Raw genomic sequence first — 8,417 nt, forward strand, 5'->3', positions numbered from 1 at the left:
CAGACTTCAGGCCCCCGGCAGACTGGCATCGGATGCCTTCCTCCTGGACTGGGGGGAAGGTCTGCTGTATGCTTATCCTCCCATACCTCTGGTGGGGAAGACTTTGTTGAAACTCAAGCAAGACCGAGGCACCATGATTCTGATTGCTCCTTTTTGGCCGCGTCAGATCTGGTTCCCTCTTCTTCTGTGTCCTCCGAAGAACCGTGGAGATTGGAGTGTTTTCCGACCCTCATCACACAGGACGAAGGGGCGCTTCTGCATCCCAACCTCCGTCTCTGACTCTCACGGCCTGGATGTTGAAAGTGTAGACTTTGCCTCTTTGGGTCTGTCAGAGAGTGTCTCCCGCATCTGCTGCTTCCAGAAAGATTCCACTAAGAGGAGTTTACTTCTTTCTATGGAGGAGGTTTGCCGTCTGGTGTGACAGCAAGGCCCTCGATCCTCGCTCTTGTCCCTACACAGACCCTGCTTGAATACCTTCTTGCACTTGTCTGTCTGGTCTCAAGACCAACTCTGTAAGGGTTCACCTTAGCGCAATCAGTGCATACCATTACCGTGTGAAGGTAAGCCGATCTCAGACAGCCTTTAGTTGTTCGCTGATGTCATTTTTGCTTGTCAAGCCCCCCGTCAAACCTCCTACAGTGTCATGGGATCTCAATGTTGTCTCACCCAGCTGATGAAACCTCCTTTTGAGCCACTTGAACTCCTGCCATCTGAAGCTTGACCTGGAAGGTAATTTTCTTGGTGGCAGTTACTTCAGCTCGTAGAGTCAGTGAGCTTCAGGCCCTGGTAGCCCAGGCCCCTTACACCAAATTTCATCATAACAGAGTAGTCCTCCACACTCACCCTAAGTTCTTGCCAAAGGTTGTCGGATTCCATCTGAAGTCAATTGTCTTGCCAACATTCTTTCCCCGTCCTCATTCCTGCCCTGCTGAACGTCAGCTGCACACATTGGACTGCAAAAGAGCATTGGCCTTCTATCTGGAGCGGACACAGCCCAACAGACAGTCCGCCCAATTGTTTGTTTCTTTTGATCCCAACAGGAGGGGAGTGGCTGTGGGGAAACGCACCATATCCAATTGGCTAGCAGATTGCATTTCCTTCACTTACGCCCAGGCTGGGTTGGCTCTTGAGGGTCATGTCACGGCTCATAATGTTAGAGCCATGGCAGCGTCAGTGGCCCACTTGAAGTCAGCCACTATTGAAGAGATTTGCAAAGCTGCGACGTGGTCATCTGTCCACACATTCACATCTCATTACTGCCTGCAGCAGGATACCCAACGCGACAGTCGGTTCGGGCAGTCAGTGCTTCAGAATCTGTTCGGGGTTTAGAATCCAACTCCACCCCCCTAGGCCCATTTTTTATTCTGTTCCAGGCTACACTCTCAGTTAGTTGGATAAATTGTTAGGTCAATCTCAGTTATGTCCTCACCATTGCGAGGTCCAATTGACCATGTTTGTTGTTTTGAGTGAGCCTGGGGGCTAGGATACCCCATCAGTGAGAACAAGCAGCCTGCTTGTCCTCGGAGAAAGCGAATGCTACATACCTGTAGAAGGCATTCTCCGAGGACAGCAGGCTGATTGTTCTCACAAACCACCCCCTCCCCTTTGGAGTTTGTCTTCCCTTGTCTTTGTCTTGCTACATATGGGACTGACGAACACGAGTCGGTTCGGGCGGGAAGACGGCCGCACATGGGCACGCGAGGACTAGCAAGGCCTTTGCTAGTGAAGTTTCCGATTGGAGGGGCTGCCGTGGACGTCACCCATCAGTGAGAACAATCAGCCTGCTGTCCTCGGAGAATACCTTCTACAGGTATGTAGCATTCGCTACATACTTAAGATTTACAAATGGTCTACTAAATTGTCTTGAACTGGCACTTAACCTCAGTTTGAATTGGTTACCTAGTTGGATACAAACTGACTTGGAAAATTGTTTGCCTCCAGAATGTACATGAAGAATGGATGAATTGCCTGTGGAATTTAAGTAAAGTTCCTGTTTCGTTCATAGAATCTGGACTGGAGTGTTTTCTTCTTTGCATGAGTGAGATTGATTTACTCCCGACTAACAAAGAAACTGAATAAAAAATAGTGTGTCTTAAAACTCTATGGCCTACGGATTTTGTCCGGACCTGGACTGCACCCAGCTCAGAAGTAGAACTAAACTTTGCTGTGACCCCATTCTTCGGATCCTACCCAAAAGCTAGCTGTTGCCTGGAACTTTATGTGAGGCCAGGGTTACAAGTACAAACAGCATTACTACTCAATGTGTTGCTGAAATCTCCTGGCCTCTGTTGTATGGAGAAAGAGAGCAGGTTGAGAATAGATTCCTAGGGCTTCTTTAACAAAACCGTGCTAGCGATTCCCACATGGCAAATGAGAGGAAGTCCATAGGAATTTGGGCTTCCGCTCATTTACCACGCAGGAATCACTAGCATGGCTTTGTTTTAAAAAAAAAAAAAACCTAGTTTGCAAGGCAGAAACTCCTGTCCAGCAGATCTGAACTGTAAGTTATTTTTCCTTGTTTAATTACAGCATTAAAAAAAAAATGTGGTTCAAGATTTCTGAGTCTTCTCATAGTGATGTTCTATACTTGGGTTGGACTAACAATGCTCCCAGGGCAATGAGGTCATTGTGCACCCCAGATGCTGCCTGCCCCCCCCCCCCCCCCCCCATCTTTACACCTCCCCGGGTCTACATTGAAAGACCCGGTGGTCTAATGGCTTCTTCAGCAGGAAAGAACCCTACTCTTTCCTGCCCACTACTGCTGCTCTGCCCAGCGTCGCTATGTTTTCAAAATGGCTGGCAAAACTTCCTGCGGTAGTCTTGCGGGTCTCACCAGCCATTTTGAAAATGCAGTGGGGGGCCACTAGACCACCAGGACCCTTCACGATGGAACTGGGGAGGGCCCACCAGGCTAAGGGGGGGGGGTTGTAGTTAGCAGAAGGTGGAGAGCCCCTGGGTCCTCAGGCACTGCCCGGTTGCCTGCATGGTCAGTCCAGCCCTGTTCTATACTCTGGTTTAAACTGCATGCCACTCACCCCAGTAAGAGAGAACACCATGCTTGTTAAGTATTGTACAATAAGATAGATCAATTGCAATGTGTGATAATAAACTACAATATTGTTAAAGAATATTTGTCACGTTCTAAAACTACAAAAGTTATGTGCAAGAACATATATAAATATTTTAAAAGGTATTACTAAAAACTGGTCTGTCAAGGTTTGAGTTGAAAGAACTCTGTTAAGGTTTAGCTATGGCTGATTGCTGAACCATGGTCCATGTTTGATCATTCTTCAAATAAACATTTGTATTCATCTGTGGCTGAATCCGGTTTGTGGCGTGTTGTGCTGTAATATTAACAGTGCCTTATTTTCTCTTACATACCCCAGGGGGATACACAGTTGTACATTTCAGAGCAGAATTGACAGGGTATGCATGAAAGCAGGCAATACAAGTTTTCACATGCAGAATGGTGCTACTACTAATCAATACTCAACACAAATTTTTAAAGTTGTTTTATTTATACAACAGTTTGTCCTCATGAATTTCCTGAAACTTAATTACCATAAATCCATGTGTTCAAGAATTACTAATTTAAGAAATTGCTTGATTCACTAACCTGGGAAGCACCAGTCCTCAGCATGCGTTAGTCCTAGAGGCAACTATAGAGTGTGACAAGGACTATCAGAGTTCTCATATGCATCTTCAGAAGACAACCCATCAAATTCCTAGTCGAAGTAAGAATCTGCAGAATGTTCCACTGTAAAAGTTGCTGTTTCGTCACCTAGAAAATTAATATTCTACATCATCGGAAGAGTTGTCATCGAGTGAGAAGTCTTCGTTGAGAGCCTTTTTGAATCCTTTGATGATCATGATGGATTTTACTGGTTTTCAGTTGGTTTCTACCCAGGAACATACTTCTGCATAAGTGGTACAGTATTGTTTCACTGCAGGAGTGAACGTTTGCCTTCACCTATCCACTTTGCCCATTGATCACGAGTAAGGCATTTCAATGCATGAGTTATGGAAATATTGGCTGTAGCTTACTGATAATTCAACTTAGTATAATTGAAATATACCCCCCCCCCCCAACTTGTTTAACAGCTTCCTTTTATGTGAAGCCTTTACATCAGATTTTATTTTTTAAAAATCCTCCAGGTCTCCCTCGAAAGCATTTGTCAATTCACTGTTTCATAACATCCTCGTTTATCCATCCTTTTTTGTTGCACATGACAACACCTCTTGGAAACTTTTCATGGGGCATTGTTTCACATTTGAATATGAACTCAAAGGATGAAACAGGAGATCCCCCATACCACGTACTCACTTCAGTTCAAAAAAGATCGCCCTCAGAAAAAGAGTAAAAAAAATATATATAATTTATGCCTTCTTTAAATCGTTCAGTCCCCCACTCAAACAATCCAGAAAATTCTGTTATAATTCAAAAAAATCTCAGACTCAGAACTTCACAAAAAATCCAAAACAATGTAGCATATTTACACAATTTCACAGAATTCCTGTGGTAGTATTTGGGGTCCTTTTACTAAGGTGCGCTGAAAAATGACTTGTGGTAGTGTAGATGCGTGTTTTGGGCACGCGCAGAATCATTTTTTAGCGCACCTGTAAAAAAATGCTTTTTTAAAATTTTTGACAAAAATTGCTGAACTCCATTTTGGGTCTCAGACCTTACCGCAAGCCATTGACCTAGCGGTAAGGTCTCATGCGGTAACTGGGTAGTAATGGTATACGCGCGTCAGAAAATTTAAAAAAAAATTCAGATGCACATAGTGGATGCATGCCAAAATTGAAATTACCGCAAGGGCCACGCGGTAGCAGGGTGGTAACTCCAATTTGGTGCACGTAGGCGCCTACGTGGTTTAGTAAAAGGGCCCCGTTGAGCCTTAAAGCATCTTCAATTTGCCTCACTATTTAAGCGGCACTCCCTGGACCAACGAGACCCGTTTCGCCATATAGTGTGGCTTCATCAGGTCACCAGGGATAAATGGTCTTGCACTGCAATAAATACAAAGAAAGGGACTGAAATACAATTTTCCCAATCTTAAACAAGAACAAAAAGTTCAAGATTCAATTTACTGACAATTTTTGCATTGATCACCATTCAGACTCATTACTTCAAAATGGCACTTCCAGCATGGAAGATGCATTGACTTGCGCTTTAAAGCTCAACCCTTGTAAATTTGAGAGAAGACTGAAAATAAAGAACCACAGTCCTTCAGGGATGATTCTGCATTTCTGGATAAGTGGAACCGTATATTAAATAAGTGCTCCTTGGACTTAATGTTAATTATAGAAAAAAAGCAAGAATTTGGTGAAATTAAGTCAAGAGAAATTGGATGTGATTTGAAAAAATTAAGAGACTATACCTACTGCGGAAGTTGAACATCAAATATCATCATTAAAGATAACATTGATAAGTTCAAGGAATATTTGAAAAAGGATAAACTAAAAAGTATAATGTGATGAGCAGGATTATGCATAGGGAAAAGTATATCCCTGGATGTTTAAGTCCTCTGAACAGGATTCCTCTCAATTTTCCAGGAATGTAGATGACACTACTTGCGATTATATCTAGTTTATCTTTCAGTAGTGGAAATGAGTCCAATAATCAACATTATTTAGGGAGACAGGGCAAACACAAGAACAGCGGAATGAGGGGGAGAGGATTTATGAGATCCAGATCACAGAATAATCAGAAACAGTGGTAATTAATTTATCTAAAAGAAATTTAACACAAGGAATTTAGCCTCCTTTCATTAGGTTTTCTTTTGTCCCTTCAACATTTTTTGATATGGTTCAGTTTAAAATAGATCTAGAGAGGTTTCTCAGAATTTTGTGTCTGAAAACTTATTTTTCCTTGTCATCAGCAGCAGATGAATCCATTAACTGATGGGTTGTATCCACCTACCAGCAGGAGGAGACAGAGAACACTGAAAAACCATTGTGTCCCTTGACTGCTAGCTCATCTGCCTTCAGTATTTCTCTATCTCCAGCAGGTGTGGATGTAGCTTGATCAGCTCCTGAAAAATTTTCTGCCTGGGGTGGCTCCTGTGCTTTGCCAGTTGAGCAGGGGTGTTTTGGCTGGTGGTGCCAAGCCAAATGCAAAGTGGAGATAAAGAGGGCAAAAAAGGGCTTTGAAAAAAAGTTAGCGTTAGAAGCGAAAATACATAGTAAAAATTTTTTAGATACATTAAAACCAGGAAGCCAGCTAAAGAATCAGTTGGGCCGCTGGATGAAAATGGTGTTAAAGGGTGATCAGGGATGACCGAGCCATAGCGGAGAAATTAAATGAATTCTTGCTTCGGTCTTCACCGAGGATTTGGGAGGGACACCGTGCCGAAAAGCATATTTGAAGCAGGTGAGTCGGAGAAACTAAACGAATTGTCTGTAAACTTGGAGGATGTAATGGGCCAGTTCTGCAAACTGAAGAGTAGTAAATCACCAGGACCTGATGGTATTCATCCCAGAGTATTAATAGAACTGAAAATGAACTTGTAGAGCTACTGTTAGTAATATGCAATCTAACCCTAAAATAGAGTGTGGTACCGGAAGACTGCAGGGTAGCCAATGTTACGCCGATTTTTTAAAAAGGTTCCAGAGGAGATCTGGGAAATTATAGACTGTTGAGTCTGTCATCGGTACCGGGCAAATGGTAGAGGCTATTATCAAGAATAAATTACAGAGCAGAGCATGTACAAAAACATGGGCTGATGAGACAAAATCAGCACGGATTTAATGAAGGGAAGTCTTGCCTCACCAATGTACTACATTTTTTTGAGGGAGTGAACAAACGTGGACAATGGGGAGCAGGTGGATATTGTGTATCTGGATTTTCAAAAGGCGTTTGACAAAGTGCCTCATGAAAGACTCCTGAGAAAACTGGAGAGTCATGGGATCGGAGGTAGGGTATTACTATGGATTAAGAGCTGGTTGAAAGATAGGAAGCAAAGAGTAGGGTTGAATGGTCAGTAGAGATGGGAGTAACTAGTGAGATAATTAAATTTGCAGATGACACAAAATTATTCAGGGTCGTCAAGTCGCAGGAGGAGTGTGAAAGATTACAGGAGGACCTCGCGAGACTGGGTGATTGGGGTGCAAGTGGCAGATGAAGTTCAATGTTGACAAGTGCAAAGTGATGCATGTGGGTAAGAGAACCCGAATTACAGCTATGTCATGCAAGGTTCCACGTTAGGAGTTACGGACCTAGAAAGGGATCTGGGAGTAATCGTTGATAAGACGTTAAAACATCTGCCCAGTGTGCTTTGGCGGCTAAGAAAGCGCACAGAATGTTGAGTATTATTAGGAAAGGGATGGAAAACAAACATGAGGATGTTATAATGCCGTTGTATCGCTCCATGGTGCGAACACATCTCGTATTGTGTCCAATTCTGGTCGCCGCATCTCAAAAAGATATAAAGGAATTAGAAAAGGTGCAGAGAAGGGCGACGAAAATGATAAAGGGAATGGAACGACTTCCCTATGAGGAAAGGCTGAGAAGGTTAGGACTCTTCAGCTTGGAGAAAAGGCGCTGAGGGTGATATGATAGAAGTCTACAAGATAATGGAGTAGAGCGGACAGATGTGAAGCAATTGTTTACACTTTCAAACAACAACAAAAACGGACACAAGATGAAGCTAGAATATGGTAGATTTAAACAAATAGGAGAAAGTTTTTCTTTACTCCGCGTGTAGACAGACTCTGGAACTCGTTGCCGGAGAATGTAGTGACAGCAGCTGTCCTTAAGGAATTTAAAGGGTGTTTGGACAGATCCTGAGGGAAAAGTCCATTGAACATTATTAATTTTTTTTTTTTGGGGGGGGGGGGGGTTGCCAGGTTTTTTGAAGCCTGGATTGGCCGCTGTCGGAGACAGGATGCTGGCTTGATGGACACTTGGTCTTTCCCAGTATGGCGGTGCTTATGTACTTATGTATCAATAATGCTGACACCTTAATTCTCTTTTAAAAATACAGTTCATGCTAGGTGTGGACAGCTAGGAAGTAAAACCTTATTTGACCTAACTTCCCTATAGCCTGTAGGCCCAAAGTCACCCCAAAACTAACCATAATATTGGTATTCAGGACTTTGAAGAAAATTTCCTATAACCATTGAAGAATGCTGCTCTAAAAGATCTTATGTTGAAGGCTGTTTTTCTAGTGGATATCACATCAGCTTGAAGAATTTTGGAATTGCAGGCCCTCTCCTGTAGGGATCCATTTCTCTGCTTCAACTTCAGAGAATTTGGAGTTTCCATCCAGACGGTTCTTTCCATTTTGCCCAAGATCATTTCTTCTTTTCACATCAATCAGCCTTTATTTCTCCCTTCCTTCCAGAAAGAAGACTGCAGAAGTGACTATAGCATGTTACGTCTTCTGGACATTCGTCAAACTCTTCTGTGATATCTT

The sequence above is a fragment of the Microcaecilia unicolor genome, chromosome 2 (genome assembly GCF_901765095.1).
Source record: "Microcaecilia unicolor chromosome 2, aMicUni1.1, whole genome shotgun sequence".
NCBI classification, from domain to species: Eukaryota; Metazoa; Chordata; class Amphibia; order Gymnophiona; family Siphonopidae; genus Microcaecilia; species Microcaecilia unicolor.